General features: G+C 46.5%; 1 protein-coding gene across 2 annotated transcripts in view; it reads right to left on the bottom strand.

Annotated features, from left to right (window-relative positions):
* Positions 1-17,349, bottom strand: part of ARL6 (ARF like GTPase 6) — a 474,385-nt gene that overhangs the window by 1,649 nt on the left and 455,387 nt on the right. The window lies entirely within an intron of this gene.

Here is a 17,349-nt window from a genome sequence, read left to right as displayed (position 1 = left end):
AAAATTGAGGCATTTCCTCAAGGGGCCCCTATTAATGGCACTGGCATTAAATGTAAATACATTAAATGTAAACGTAAATCACTATCATTTCCAAGAATTAACCCACTATATCTGTCTTTGCCTTTGATCCCTTCTGAATTTTCAAATACAATGATTTGTCGAAGATATTTTCTCAAATGAGACACAACAGATATGATGCGCTACTGAGGAGAAAGAGAGACCAAGCCCCGAGTCACAGGTAACTTTCATTTGCAATGATAGTCTACACATAGGCACAAAGTTAATAGCAGCCTAAATTTGTGGTGCTATGTAAGTAGTCTGTGTAGACCCGGATGGCTTTTCTTCACATCAGAATGCAAAATCTGCAATGGAGAACTCTTTAGTGATCCTCATGTTTTTTACCTCATGTTTTATACTTCATGTTTCTAACGAGCATGGCGCATTGCACCGGGAAAAAGCTTTGGTACACGCTGCGAGCATTCACTGCAACTCATCTTAGCAACTGATCACAAGAACTGAGAAACAGTAACATACCAGATTATGAAAAGGAAGGCAATTCAACAAATAAAAAACTTTGAGAAACGTCTTATTAAATTCAATGACTTTGCTGGAACAGTATCTTACATCAGTAACAACACAGCTCCACTAAAATCAAAAAGAGTTCGAAAGAAAGTCTTCTTTATTGTTAAACTCCAAGCTGGCAAAAGTAAACATTGATGCAGATGTCTGGAGTTGTAGTGGTGGATATCTAAACTCAAAGATCACCATCACAGGTTAACGACCAAGACAAAGGTTCCTAAAATAGATGTATTCCACTGATAATTTATTTAAAAAGAAAACAACGGAGGCATCAAATAACTAAGCCTAGAATATCTTTGTTGCACAGACATGAGCAAAAGCAGGGTGTTTGTTAATTTGTCCCATTCCTTCTGTAGAAAAGGCAGAAACCTTTAGTAGGCATTCATACAGAAAATACTAGATATAGGGCATGCAATGGGGCAAGCTACAATCTTAAGTAATTTTTTTATTGAATATTAATGAAATCATCATAATATAAAAACTCTAACCTACATCTGCCGCTTTAAAACAAGTTAAACAAGCATTGGAAAAGCCTAAGCGAGATCTACTTGGCTTTGCCAATGTTTTTCAGCCATGTCGCAAATAGCTGAAAGTGAAGCTAAAAAGATACACTGCCCTGTCTGATTGTCCATACTCCCAATAAGAAGCGAGACAGAGCAAACACAATCGGATGATGTACTTGATCTGAGGATTCTTGAGACAACCCTAAAATTCCCGATCCCCATGTTCCGACATAGTGGCAGTAAACACTTCGTCCTGTGATTGTAATAACACTTGCAGAAGAACAATATGTGATTAATACATTCCTTGATCTGAGGGCAAGAGGGGCAGGACATGTTTTGGTTAGTATCATGGTGCCCCCATTTAGCAGTAAAGGGGCGCAACAGTAGGGTTCCAAATCGAAATCTAAAGTACAATATTCCTCCATAAGGTAAGAATCTTTGAATTATAGGAAAGCTAGTGCAGGAGGACCCGAACTCCTGTTGCTACTCAATTCTCCATCCACGTATCTCCAGTAAATCCCCTTGAGTGCTGCCTTGGGCACAACCAGAAATGGCTCCTGGGTTAGTTCACAAATGTTTGCATCCCAATTTTGCCAAGTAAGTCTTAATGTGCACTAACCAGGGAATCCTAGAAACTCCAGGCTGCCTAAGCAGCGTCTTCAAACCCATCGGATACAGTGCAAGGTCCGCTGAAGCCCATAGCCGTCTCCAGTAGAGCAGAGGTTTGAGGGCTGCTTTATGAGCGATGGACCTGTGGCTTAAATCCATCCACATTGGCAGGAGTGGGCTACTAGTTGGAAGGTTTGCCAAAGATCACAAACATTTGTTCTCACCCACCTCCAATGTGGTAGTCCTCTCATGTCCCCACAGTTCTCCTCCGTACAGCCCCCGCCTGTAGCTTGTAGGTTGAAGATTTAGATGGCTGCAGATACTGATCGGAAGCTAGAACCCTTAAACCCCTCAGGATACCCTCTATTCAAATCACGACCCTAGTGCCTGCAAGATAATTGCACTTGTGACTGTTTGTTAAGTAGTAAAATATAGCTATAATCGGTGTTCAGTGGGTTTCCTAGAACTTTTGACCCCAGTGCTACTGTTCTATTCAAATCATTATCCTAGTGCCTGCAAGGTAATTGATCTTGATTGCTTTATTAATAGTAAAATATAGCAATAATCAGTGGGTTTCCTAGACTCTATGGCCCCTGTGCCACTGGACCTTCTGTAACATTCAAACCATAACCCTAGTGTCTGAAAATTAACTGTACTTGTGACAGCATGTTTAGTAGTAAAATATAGCAATAGTCAGTGTTTAGTGGGTTTCCCAGAGCGTTTGGCCCCTGTGCCACTTCACCTGCTGCACCATTCATATCATGACCCTAGTCCCTGCAAGGTAATTGCACTTGACTGTTTGCTTAGCTGTAAAATTATGCAATATTGGGTGTCGAGGGGGTTTCCTAGACCTTTCAGCACCTGTGCCACTGCACCTGCTGCACCATTCAAATCATGACCTTACTTCCTGTAAGGTAATTACATTTGTGACTGGTAGTTTAGTAGTAAAATACAGCAATAATCAGTGTTCAGAGGGTGTCCTAGAGCTTCTGGCCCCTGTGTCATTTGCTGAACCATTCAAATCATGACCTTAGTACCTGCAAGGCAATTGCACTTGACTGCTTGTTTAGTAGTAAAATTAAGCAATAATGGGTGTTAAGGGGATTTCAGCCACTGAGCCACTGCATCTGCTGCGCCGTTCAAATCATGACCCTAAAGTAACTGCACTTGTGAATGCCAGTTTACAAGTAAAATGTAGCAATAATCAGTGTTCAGTGGGCTTCCTAAAGTTTTGGCCCCTGTGCCACAGCTTGTTTATTCGCATAAATATAGAAATAATTGGTGTTCAGTGAGTTTCATTGACATTTTGACTCCTGTGCCACGGCACCATTCAAATAATGACCCTAGTGCCTGCAAGGTAACTGTACCTGTGACTGCTTGTTTAATAGTAAAATACAGCAATAAAACAGTGCTCACTGGGTTTCCTAAACCTTATGGCCCCTGTGTCACTGCACCTGCTGCACCATTCAAATCATGACCCTACTGCCTACAAGGACAAATGAGGAAACCACTTATAAACAGTAATATACGTGTTCCAAAAAAGGCACAGTTGCAGACGGAATACATAATTATAGTATAGCTAAATATAAACACAAAAGCTTTCATAAAAAGAGTCTTTAAACGTATTCAACTCTCCAAAACAAGTTGCCACAGATTTCATAAATAAAGCATAGGCTTTACACATCAAAGTGAAAACAAACACTGTAATTTGCCCAAGATCACCATAGGTTAGGCTGAAGCTGAGACTGGAATGCGGTTTTGTACTTTGTTACTAAAAAGGCAGTTAAAAAAATTAAACTGACTCACCAAAGAAGAGGAATTTTGCAAAAAACGTGTTAAATATGAGAAAGTCTCCGCAAAAAAATCAAAATTCACGTGCGGAACTGTTTCATCTCAGGAGTACTAGTACATCATACTAAATCAGTGCACGTTTTTTCCAAACATGATATTTGAAAAGGTCAGGCTTCCACCTACCCTGACAATACCAATAGTGAAGTTCATGCCCAACGGATGAATGCAAATGATTTGTGCAGCTAAAGAACATTATACATTTGAGATGGCTATGTCTAAAATAAAATATATATTTTTAAAAGGCATATGCAGGCTCCATGGAGAAAGTACGCTGCATTCCTCTTTCCTGTGAATTCTCTCACTTTGAAGTCAGCCGAAAGCAAAATAAACACCAGGCTCCCTTGAAGACACAGCTTGACATTTGACCTCGGTCTTTGAATGCCCAGCATATATGACTAGATAAGAATAAGATTTACAGGCCTAATAATTACTGTAAACACAGCTTTGGCATGGGGAGATACAAACTCCAGCTGGGGAGCTGAAAGCAGATAAATCAAGCAAATGGAAAGCCAGAAAACGTGAGTTACAAAACACAAAGCCAATAGCAAACAACACCTCCTTACCAATACAAAAAATATACATATTTAATCAAGTGACACTTCTGCCTTGATCACTAAAATATTTTAAAATGACCTAGTCCAACAAAGGCATTACAAAGGTGTGAACAATGAGCAGAGAAGACTAAAATATTTCTCTGCTCAAGAACAATTTTATATTTCCAAAATATGTGCCCTATCATTTGAGTAACTTGTCTCGTACATCTTTGTGGAACTGACCTTGCTGTTGCCCGTGTTATTGGGACCTTGAAGTGCCGGTTTCTTTTGCTGGGACTCCTGCCTGCCATCACTTTGCCCTGTTGCCGTTCCCCCCCGCCGCCAGCGCCGCAGGTCATCAGGCGCAGCCGCTGAGTGGGGGGAACAGAGCACTACAACACCCAGGAGCCTTCACCTACTCCACGCCCCTAAACCCGCCCGGAGGCGCTTTAAAAAGGCGTATTACCACCTGGCGAGCGGGTTGCCTCGTACATTTTTGTGGAACTGACCTTGCTGTTGCCCGTGTTATTGGGACCTTGAAGTGCCGGTTTCTTTTGCTGGGACTCCTGCCTGCCATCACTTTGCCCTGTTGCCGTTCCCCCCCGCCGCCGGCGCCGCAGGTCATCAGGCGCAGCCGCTGAGTGGGGGGAACAGAGAACTACAACACCCAGGAGCCTTCACCTACTCCACGCCCCTAAACGTGCCCGGAGGCGCTTTAAAAAGGCGTATTACCACCTGGCGAGCGGGTTGCCTCGTACATCTTTGTGGAACTGACCTTGCTGTTGCCCGTGTTATTGGGACCTTGAAGTGCCGGTTTCTTTTGCTGGGACTCCTGCCTGGCATCACTTTGCCCTGTTGCCGTTCCCCCCCGCCGCCAGGGCCGCAGGTCATCAGGCGCAGCCGCTGAGTGGGGGGAACAGAGCACTACAACACCCAGGAGCCTTCACCTACTCCACGCCCCTAAACGTGCCCGGAGGTGCTTTAAAAAGGCGTATTACCTCCCGCCTCGCGGGACGCGCGCGGGACCAGCCGGGCTGAGGCTGGGCAGAGGGCGGGCCGTCTGTGGCCGTCCGGGGCCTAAGGAGGCCGGGCAGGGCCACTCTCTTTGTTTTTTTCTAACAGGTTATTGTACAAGGTATATTGTGTCCAAACATTTGATTGCAAGTAAACTGCAGATAAGTATTGTATTGTATATCTATAGTTGATAAGGATAAATATGGGTAAAAACACACCTATGTCAACTCGTTCCTCCTCGAGAAAAAAAGCACAAACAACAACAACCCCACTTCCAAGCCTGACTGCAATAGAAAGGATGTTATAGAAAACCATAGGGGTTGTCGTTACTGCAATAGAGAGCACCGAGAGGCGCCTCTCATTACCCCCAAGTATGTGTTTACCTACTCAATCTATACAAGACAAAAATACATATGTAAACACCTCCATAGCTACGGCGTCTTCCCAGGATTCCATCCTCATGGACTCATATGCAGACTTCCCGGGAAAAGAATTAAACTGTGTTACTATATCACATCAAAGCCCTCCTAGCGATTTTGTATGTCGGAAAAGTAGGCTGTCATTAACACCCAATATGAGGCTAAATGAGGAACCCCCCATTTTAATCAATGTGTCAGATGATATAGAAGGGACAGATAATTGTATTATTAATAATACCAATTTAGTAGACAAGACAGCCAGTGTGATTCCCTTAAAAAACCCAAGAGGGAAAGGTCTTAAAGGCAAACTGGCATCTAGTAGGAAATTGCTGCCTGGAAATAAAACTAGGGGGAAACCGAAAGGTAAACAGAAGAAAATGGTACCCATTCCATTGAATCAGAAGGGGATAAGAATAAACCACAGTCTAACAGTGCTGAACAGCAGCATAATGAGGAGAGGTGTAGTGTCCAACAAGAAATACCACCCCTAAGCCCGGCGGATCTTATGAGTCAATTCGAGCAGTTAATTAAGTCACTCATTTTGCCAATAGTGGAAAGATTAAGGGTCCTAGTAGATAAAGTAGGGAACCTAGAAAAGTTGGGCTTAGTCAACTCAGAAATATTGAAACATATGAATATTCAGCTAAGCCTGTGGTTACATCCAACTCCAGCCCATTCGCAAGTATTGTTAGTGGCGCTCCAAAGGTAACTGCTAAGCCAACGACACTGGCAGTAAATGGCGATAAACGCCCCGCTCAACATACCTTACCTCTAGGGACCCAAGCACAAGCCCGTAAGAACTTTGGACAAGAAGGGGCAGAGAGGGAGCTTGGCATGGGACTAATAAGGAGGGAAGACATTAGGGACAAGAATGATAAAAATCCAGATAAGACTATCAGTAGAACGGAGAAGATCAAACATCTACGTGTCGACCTTCCCCCTCAGTCAACTCCCTATACCGTTGTAATGGCGGGGGTGCCAGAGTTAAGAAATGAAAGAGGGGAAACCTATATAGAACTCAAGAATAAGGTAATACATTGGTTAGACAGCAATAGACCCTTACCGGGACACACACAAGCAGAGATTATGCACGTCCGAAGAGTAAGCTGGATTGGCCACAGGCAAAAAGACCTCCCTGGAGACTGCATAATTGTTAATTTTAGAGACAGACGTGTGGTAAGATTTATCTGCAACTGGAACTCCGATCATGGTACTGGTGGGATTCAAACAGTGGACCTGACCCACTTTTACCCATTAATGAAGCCTAGGATGATTAATTTTAATCCATGGCAGCAAGGGGAGTATAGGACCAGACATAGAGATAACTTTAACTTTGACATACCAGTATCAAATTGATATCATACTCTTCAAGGGCTAAAGGATATTGATTGACTGGCCACAGACTTTAGAACCACTAACCTTATCTCCTGCGAGTGGTCAGAGCCTGAGGACCGTGGGACGGAAAATACCATTATAAACAATAAGATAGGTACAGTGGAACACACGAGCAAGGAGCAGGGCTCTGTGTGTCGTAATGGTCCACACAATGAGATACTCCAAGGGGATATTTTGGAGCTCAGTAGTAAAGAAAATACCACAGCCAAACAAATGAGGGAATCTGGTCATTCATGAGCTGGAATATTGCAGGGTTAAGATCTAAATTGGAAAATGAAAACTGGGTCAAACTGTTGAATAATTATGATGTTGTTAGTCTTCAAGAGACGTGGACAATGGAACCAGTTCACATCATTGGTTATAGAACTTATTTTTCCCCAGCAATTAGTTCATCTCATGGCAGGGCTAAAGGAGGTTTGTGCACCTACGTTTCCAACATGCTAGTATGTACAAAAATAGAAGTAGTTTTCAATAACATGTATTATCACATTATCAGGATTACAGTTGACAAAGTGAAGGTTTTAGTTTTGGTAAATTTTTATAATAATGTCCAAGGAGAGGACGTGGATAATGTTTTTAAAACACTAGGAAGCAATATTAAATCTGTGATGGAAGGGAGATCCAAGGAAGTCTGTGTTATATGGGCTGGAGACTTTAATTGTTCCATATGTATTAAAGGAGAGAGAGCAACATGCGGAGTAAAACTTGATAAATATACTAGTTTTAGACACTTTGAACATTCCAAGTGTGGGGATTATTTAAATGAAGTCATATTTGGGAATGATATGGGTTTTGCAAATGGACTGGTTAGTCCTTAGGCCCCTTTTCTTCCTACTTTTAATGGAAGCGGGGCAAACACAACCATTGATTACATTATTATGACCGCTAGACATGGGGGTATGATACAGGATTTTGCTATTCTTGACATTTCACTTAGTGACCAGTTTCCACTTAGCTTAACTCTAAGAGGGAAACTTAAGGAACCTTGTGGTAAGGTCAAGCCTAAAACACTAGTCGACAATATCTCCCTGGTCCGAAAAAATGGCTACTCCCTAAAGTGGACTAAAATTGCCCCAGAAGACTTTCTGCAAAAACTAATAGAAAGCACGCTGCCCCAATTTTATGCATGCACAGATGGAAATACCGCCGACCCTGATATAATCAAGAACTTCCTGATGATTGTTGTGCAAATTAGGAAGTTATTATGGGTTGAAACTAAAGGCGGAAACAAGGTGCAGAAGGGGTGGTTTGACTCAGCATGTACAAAGGCATATTCGAATTTAAAGCAGGCCTTACATGCCCCAGTGAAGGACACTGGTCTAATCAGAGATTGAAGGAATATTTACAAGCAAACCCTTAAAAGTAGAAAAAACGCCCTTAAGAAAGAGGCATGGGATGCCTTGTGTGCGGCCTCATTGAGTAAAGACTCCGCATTATTTAATGCTACTTTCCTGAATCATAATAAAACAGATCCACTAGAAGTGGCAATACCAGAGAGAGAGTGGGTTGAACACTTTGCAAGGCTGTACTCTGATGAACATGACAATAGGGATGGTGCAATCGAGAATGCCCAAACGGGAGCTTGTACTTACCCTTGTAGTGTCCTAGCCTCTGAAATTACTGTAGTAGAGGTACATGAATGCATTGACGCATGCCTGGGAGGGAAAGCACCGGGCCCCGATGGGGTTTTGGTCGATCTGTATAAAAACAACAGGGAACTATGGGCCCCGATCCTTGCACGCCTATTTAATGCCACTCTACATAAGGGTCTACTCCCTACGTGGTGCCAATCTTTGATAGTACCTATATTTAACAAGCATTTGCAATGCAATAGGTCTCGCATTACTTAAAGTTTGAGCTAATTACGTTGCATTAATTAGAACGCCAATAGCTCAAAGTTTTAGTAATGCGACACTTATTGAATTGCAAATGCTTGTTTATCTCTGCTGACCTGCCGAGGGTTATTCCCTTATTTACAAATGTCACGGCCTGGTTAATGTATTTTCAATAAGGGCTGAGGCACACATTGAGGATATCAATTATGCATGAGTATGGGGAAGGCCGCTCTTGTTAAAAGTGAATGCGCACTGCAAATAAAAACAAGCACTGTAAAAACAAACAGGCACTGTTTGTTTAATGCTAAACTCCAGCAAGAACATGGAAGGTTTGGAGGGCGCGACCGGGTGGTATGGAGAAGCCCGCTATTGTTCAAAGTGAAAGCGTGCTGCAACGAAAAACAAGATTGTGGCGGAACAGGGTGGAGGGGAGCAGTTGTGGGATCAGACATCCGTCCTGTGCAGCCTTCAGAAACTAGCATGGTAAAGAGAAGTCCAAGCTTTTAGCAGGCTTCAATAGCTAGTAAGAGGTGCATTTATTAAAAAATAAAGGACATCACACAAATCCGCTATTGATATCATTTCACTCACCAGTTGACGAAGGGCGAGCGGAGGAGAGCTGGGGTGCCGTGCGAAGTGCTCGGGCCTCGCAGAGGATTCTTAAAGGCGCACTACAGTAGAGTTTTTACAGTACTACTATTAAACAAGCTATGCACAAATGTAAGTTGTATTATTTCATGTTGCACTTTATAGAAGGAACACACATTGGCAAATGTTAACAAGGTATTACCCGTGAAAGGAAACCCGGGGACCTACCTGTGGGCTTTATGTCTGCAGTCCGGATTAGAACGGAAGCCAGGCAACTTGTTTTGGGACGGGGGCGGGGCCGCAAACAGGAAGCGGACGGGAGCCCCGCGCTTCTGTAGTCAGCCGGAAGATTTGCCTGTGAACTAGCGGAGCTCCCGTGGTCGTGGAGAGCCCCGCCTGTTGTCAAGACTGACCCGCAGGCTGCCGAGGGAGACAGGGACACACGAAAAGACCCCGGTAAGTGTGGGGGGAGGGGGTGCGCGCGCGTATGTGTGTGTGCGTGTGTGTGTCTGTCTGCGTGTGTCTGTCTGTCTATGTGCGCGCGCCCCTGTATGTGTGTGCATGCAGAGGGGTGGGGGCTGGCTGTGTCTGTGCCATTAATGCATGAGAGCAGAGCGACGCGAAAGTAGGGGCTGGGAGTTCATCTGCGCAGGCGCGGCTCAGACGCACGCTCCCGCGGTCAAAACTGAGACTGCAAAAGCGCGCGTCTGAGTCGTGTCCACTCTCCTGAATACGGGCCACATTAGGTCTGTAGCAGACTCTCAATGCTCACGCATTGAGAGTAGTCTGCTCGACCTAAAAAGGGCGATCGAGACGGAGGAGCTACGCGCGGATCCAAGATGGACGCGTGAGCAGAGGGTTCCTGAGAACCCTTCCGCCACCCTTATCTATCCTGACACAAATCCTGCTTTAGACGACGGGTGCTTCTTGTTGATGCCCTGCTGATATCGAAAGCTTCTTCCAGAATTCGATTTGGCCGCCAGGAACTGGACTTGCTGCACTCCATAATCTGAGGCCTACGGCAGTGGCCATCCAGGGGCTTGAGTTCCCGAGGTGCCCAGATGGCAATTGAACAACAACGGCTGGGGAGACGCCTCTGCTGCCCCTGTGGTACTTTCGGTTTCGATTTCGGTCATTGTTGGTGCCGACTCATTGCTGGTAGATACTGCTGCCCTGCTCTAGTCGCAGATTCTCTTTCGGCTGTCGTTCCTCGACCTCTCGATTCCTTCAGCTTGCCATAGGGGGAATCATTCTGACTAGATCTCGGAAGACCCTTTGGAGCTCGTCGACCATTATGACGGGCAGGACGGACCCCGAGAGGCGCAACACCAGAGGCCCGAATCGAGGGGGAGCAGCTCAGACCCAGACTATAGACCGCTTTACTCGCCCGAAGGGATCCCCGGGTGGATCGAGCAAGTCCCCCGGAGAGGCTGGTGACAGTACCCCTGCAACTGAGAAGCCGACTTTGGCAGATGTTATGGGCGCCATTGCCAATATCCAGACTGCGATGGGGCAGCAATATGAAACTCTTGCTACTAAGTTGGATACGGTTGCGATTGAGGTCAACCTTATCAGGACGGACCTGGTGAAAACCAACGAACGGGTCAAATCTTTGGATGTGAAGACGGCGAGCCTAATTACAGATGTCTCAGATCTTCAGACCGAGGTCCGCGATCTTCGCATGGCCAGGGACTCGTTTGCCCGTCGGCTGGATGATTTCGAGAGCCGGGCCAGACGGAATAATGTCCGCATCGTGGGTGTTCCGGAGACTTCCACGGAAGTACCGACGGATCTTCTGGTTGAAGACCGTATCCAGAACTATTTGTCTCCAAAGGGTCTTAGTAGTCTTTTTGCAGTGGAGCGCGCTCATCGGATTCCTGGCGGGAAGCCCAGGCTTGGGGCCGCTCCGAGGCCTATCATAGCCAGGATCTTTAATTACCGGGACAGAGACGCTATCCTGCAGGCCTCCCGTGTCAATGGTCCCACTAAGTTTGAAAATGTTTCGATCAGCTTCTATCCGGACTTCACCCAGGCAGTGCAGAAGCAACGTATGGCCTTTACGGGGGTGAAACAACGCCTTAGAGACATGGAACTGAAATATGCCATGCTTTTCCCGGCTCGCCTGCGGATTGAGCATAACGAACGTACATTTTTCTTTGATCGCCCTGAGGCGGCCAGTGACTGGCTAGACACTTTGCCGACACAGCGTCACAGCTCGGAGAATATGAGGGGTGCCGAGGGCGGCCTGGAAGACCTGGAGTGGTGAGTCGGTGCCGATGAGCCATTATTGGACGCTTTGCAGTGGCTCTGTGATAGCGATGTTTATACGTAGCGGATACCCGGGGGTGGTTGGACTCGGGACTCTTCCTCCTCATGGGACATTTTTCTCTCTTCTTGTAGGTTAGTTTAATGGGGCGACAGGCACACTGCAAGTTGGGGTGGCTTTCTGGTCTAACGCAGGGGTGCAGGGAGGGGGGTTGTGTGTTGAGGGTTGGGGGGTGGTGGGGGGGTCTTTTCTTGTTTGTTTATTTCGAGGCTCTGATTCGGTCGCTCTTTTATCCTTTGTGCTTGCTCTGTGGCGAGGGGGGCTGTTGGTTTTTGTCTGGGATGGGGGGTAGGGGGCTGAGGGTGCTGAGCTGGAACGTTAATGGTCTCGGGGATCTAATTAAACGGGGGATAGTTTTGCAGTACTTGAAGCGGCACTCCCCGGATATTGTTCTACTACAAGAAACGCATTTGGTGGGTAATACGTGCCGTGCGCTGAATAGAAGAGGCTACCGTTTGGTGGCCCACTCTGGATTCACCACTGGGTCGATGGGGGCGGGTATCTTGGTTAGGAACTCCCTCCCCCTCGAGGTAGATGACGAGGTGCTGGATGATAGGGGTCGCTATGCTGCTGTCGTGGGTCGATGGGAGGGGAAGACGATCTCCATTTTGTCTGTGTATGTTCCCCCTGGTCTACAGTCTACCACATTTTCTGATTTGGGTGGGGTAATCCTGGGGCTCCCCGATGGTTTGCTAGTAGTGGGTGGAGATTTTAATTCGGTGGTCAGTGGAGAGGAGGATCGACACCCTTGTAGAACCCTCCCCACGTCGCAGTTATGGTTGGGCCGTTTTATGGATACACTGGGATTAGCGGACTGTTGGAGACAACTTCACCCTGGCCAGCTCCAGTACACCTTTTTCTCGGGGGCCCATGGTAGTCTATCACGACTCGATTACATTTTTATTCCAGCGGCACAGATGGTCTCCGTGAGAGAAATTAGACATCTGGCGAGGGGGATTTCAGATCATTCCCCACTATGGCTCACCATTGATGTGCGGCTGGAATCCGGGGGTCGTGTTGCTCCTATTAATCCGTGGCATCTTCGTAACCCCAACATTAGTAAGGCAGTGGTTAAATGCATGGATTATTACTTTGCTGAGAATGAAGGGTCAGTATCCTCCCCTGTTACTCTGTGGGAGGCGTGTAAAACTGTGATCCGGGGTCAGACACTCTCTTTGATTGCCAGCGAAAGGGGGCGCAGAACTCAAGAAGTGGTACGGCTTGAAAACAATATCTCTGAATTGGAAGAACAGATGGGATCTTTGATTACGCCTGATAGCCTACACTCCTTGGCGCTTAAACAGTTTGAATACAGAGCTCTGGTGACTGATGCGGCTAAAGCGATGAATCGTGAACAGCAGGGACGCTTGTATGATTTGGGTGATAAGGCGGGGAAATTGCTTGCTTGGCTTGATAAGCGGGATAGAGTGAATCGTGTTGTGCCTGTTATTGAGCGAGTGGATGGTGTGCGAGTTGTGGACCCGGTCGAGATCGTTGAGGTCTTTGCCCAGCATTTTCGGAAGGTGTACTCGCCGGTCTCGGACAGACCTGAGGAGGACTCGCACCTGTTGCTCCGCGATATCGCGTTGCCTAGTCTCTCGGATTCGGACAGAGAGCTTATGGAGGCGGATTTTTCTACCGATGAAGTAGCGCTCGCTATCCGTGCACTTCGTTCTGGTAAGGCTTCGGGCCCGAATGGTTTGCCAGTCGAGCTGTATAAGTTGTGTCCTGATAAAATGGCGCCGTACCTTCGTCAGACATTTTTGGCGTCACGAGATCTCGGGCTTCTTCCCCGAGATCAGAGACTGGCGTCCATTGTGGTCATCCACAAGGACGGAAAGCCCCGGGAACATTGTTCGTCATATCGGCCGATCTCGCTTCTGAATGTGGAGCCTAAGGTTCTTGCTAAAATTTTGGCGAACCGCGTGATCACGGTGATCGGCGAATTGGTGCACCCTGATCAATCTGGGTTTATCCCCCACCGTAACACTGCACTCAATCTTCGCCGTCTACACGGTGTTTTGGCGAGGGCGGGGTCTCTTGCGGAACCGGCCATTTTGGTTTCCCTTGACGCCTCGATGGCCTTCGACACGGTGGAATGGCCTTATTTGTGGGCTGCCCTCGCTAAATTTGGCTTTGGTCCTAAGTTTATTGGATGGGTTAAACTGTTGTATGAACAACCGCTTGCACAGGTGGTGGTTAACGGAAGGGCCTCGGATCCCTTTGTCCTCGGACGTGGCACAAGACAGGGCTGCCCTTTGTCGCCTCTCCTTTTTGCGCTTGCTCTTGAACCCCTTGCCGCGTGGCTCCGCTGGGAGCCCTCGCTCAAGGGCATACGGTGGTCTCCTACCTTTGAGGATTGGGTGTCCCTTTATGCTGATGATATTCTATTGTACCTCACTTCTCCCCGTCAGTCATTGGGAGTCCTGTTTGATGTCCTGCGCTCTTTCGGGAAGAATTCTGGTTTGGTTATTAACTGGACTAAATCCTGTATTTACCCGCTTGCGGGTGGACAACCTTCTCTGCCTCGCTTCTGCCCTATACCTGTCTCCAGTGGTGGTTTCAAATACTTGGGGATCTACGTCTCTATGGACCCTAAGGTCCGATTTGAGCGTAATCTGCTGCCTCCGCTTGCCCGACTTCGGTCGGATGTGGCGGCATGGTGTGGATTGCCTCTTTCCCCCCTGGGGAGGGCGGCCCTGTTTAAAATGATGTCTCTTCCCCGATTCTTATACGCAATCCAGAACACGCTGGACCTGGTTCCAGCTGGCTATTTTAGTGAAATCGAGGGTCTCCAGAGGAAATTGGTTTGGGGCGGGAGACCGCATATAGCGCTGGCGAAATTGACTTTGCCCTGGTATGATGGTGGGATAGCTTTACCGGATGTCAAACGTTATTATTGGGCGTCCCAGTTGAGTGCTATTAATCACGCCATGTATGGCCCTGTCCCTAATCCCGCTTATGATATGGATAAGTGGCAACTCCCGGGGGCGATTATAATAGAGCGCTTTATTCCAAGAGTGACAGGAGGTGTTTGACAGGCCCCACTGCAGTGGCACTGCGTGTCTGGGGTAGTGCAACGTCGGCCACGGGTTGGACTGATAGACTCACTAGGGCGACTCCTCTCTATGCAGCTGAGAGATTGGGTGGTCTGTGGTCCTCGAAGGGATTCGATAGGTGGGACCTTATTGGTATCAGCAAAGTGGGTGATCTTTGGGCCACCAATAGAGTCAAACCTTTTGACGAGTTACAACGGGAATATAAGCTGAGTGATAGGGAATATTTTCGATACCTTCAGATCCGCCATGCGCTCGATTCGGTTTTCCCTGCTGGCACCTCGGTCCCTGAGTCTTCTCCCTTGGAGGATAGAGTGCTTGATGGACATGTCCCCGACAGCACTATCTCCCTCATATACAAAAAACGTATTAATGTTCGTTCGGACCTTCTTATACAGCTGCGTGAGGCATGGACTGGTGACGGGCTGGAGCTCGACGATGAAGACTGGCAGGCTGCAGTCTCCTCCCCAAAGGAAGTTGCTATTCCGGCGCGTCTCCGACTGGTGCAGCTAAAGATTCTTCATCGCACCTATGTCACGGGTCCACGATTGGTACATATGGGTTACTCGATGGATGGGTTGTGTCGGCGTGGATGTGGTTTGCTTGCTACTTTCCTCCATATTATATGGGAGTGCCCGGAGGTAGTGGTTTTTTGGTCTCGAGTGCATGAGGTGATGGAAGAGGTGACGGGCGTCGGGATACTTCCTGAGGCCCGGCGCTGCTTGCTGAATATTTGGGAACCGAATGACTGCACCGTTGCCCAGACTCAGTGGGTTACACTGGGAAACATTATTGCAAAAAGAGATATTGCTCAACTCTGGGGGTCTCATAGGGCACCACTGATCTCGACCTGGGAGGAGAACATGGACTGGTGCATGTTTAGGGAAAAAATTGTATACGTCTCCCGGGGTAGGCCTAAGAAGTGGGGTAGGATTTGGGGTCAGTGGAATTCGTATCGTGGTGAGATTTGTGACCCTCCTTTTGTAGAGTCCCATGATGATATAGGTTTTCCCTGATTGTACGTTCCAGTATTTTTGATTTTTTGTTCACTGTAAAGTATTGCTCGCTCTTGGTCCCCACACCCCACCTCCATGATTTCCTGATGCTTGCTTTTCGTTGCCCACCTCATATCACACGTAGCAGCCCTTATATTAGTAAATTCGCCTCGTTTCTTTTTCTTCTGGGTTTTCTTTTTTGTTCTTTGTGTGTTATAAAATGGAAACCTTTTATTCCTCCTCATTTACCAGACGCTCCTAACCACGTCATGCTTTTCCGCTGCCGGACCCTCGGGTTGTCGGCTGATGAGCTGTGTACTGCTTTACTTTTATTGTTTTGTATTACTGACCGGCCTTGGTGGTTGTAGGTCTGCATATGTTCTTATTTTGCGAATAAAGGTTTAAAAAAAAAAAAAAAAAAAAAAAAAGGCGATCGAGATAGTTGCCAGTGTTATCGTCCAATATCACTTCTGGACTCCACTGTCAAGATTCTAGGAAGAGTAATTTTAAACAGACTTCAAACATGGGCAGATGAGAATAAAATAATAAGCGATTTACAGTACGGCTTCAGGAAAGGGCTTGGAACAATCGAACAATGTTTGAACGTGCACATTTTAACTGAAAAATATACCAAAGCCAAGGAGGGTCGAATATTTTTAACGTTTGTAGATCTCACCTCTGCTTTTGACTGTGTTTCGCACAGTAAACTCTGGCTGGTTATGGGTAACCTGGGGGTAGACCTTTCTATTATAAACCTCCTCCGGGAACTTTATGCAGGAGCATCCGCAAAAGTTAGATTTGGGAAAAATGGAGAATGTACCGAATCTTTTGGAATCAGAAGGGGTGTACGCCAAGGCTGCGTCCTGGCTCCGTTTCTTTTTACACTCTACATCAACGATGTGGAGAACACACTATTGACCGAGTGTAGGGACATGACAATGGTGGGGGAAAGGCCAATACCAACTCTGTTGTATGCCGATGACGCTGTCCTGATGGCCAGAACACCGCAGGCCATGCAAAGACGGGTTACTTCCTTTTATGATTTCATGACAAGGTTAGATCTGAGAATTAATTGCACTAAGACCTTTACCATGGACTGTGGATCGGGTGCAAAAAAAGGGAGAAAGGTAGTTTATATTGGTACTACCCCAGTTGATGTTACCCCAACGTTTTGTTACTTAGGAGTTTTAATTGATTGTACGGGCCTATGGAACACCACTATTAGTACCAGGATACTATTGTACTGCAAATCAATTATGGCCTTAAAGAATTTTAGCCGTAAAATAGGGCGGAAACCAATCAAGGAAATGTTAACTGTATATAAAGCTACTTGTGTAGCGATCGTAACATACGGCGCAGGCTTGTGGGTACACGCCAATGTGAGCTCTCTGCAGGTGATTGAAAATCTTTTCAAGAAATATCTTCTAGCCGTCCCACAGAGTGTTTCAACATATGTCTGTCATGTGGAACTTGGGGAGCCTTATTTGGAAGATACTATAAAGACGGCCCCAGTTCTACTATGGCATAGAATATGGACAGTTGACGAATGTGGACTGAACCGCTTGATTATGAATAATGCGGTTGGGCTAGAGAAGTGTGGTAAAATAATATGGCTGTGCTATGTGAGGAAATTCCTCACGGCACTG

This window comes from Lissotriton helveticus, chromosome 5_1 (genome assembly GCF_964261635.1).
Source record: "Lissotriton helveticus chromosome 5_1, aLisHel1.1, whole genome shotgun sequence".
NCBI lineage: Eukaryota > Metazoa > Chordata > Amphibia > Caudata > Salamandridae > Lissotriton > Lissotriton helveticus.
This window is presented reverse-complemented; position numbering and strand designations above follow the sequence as displayed.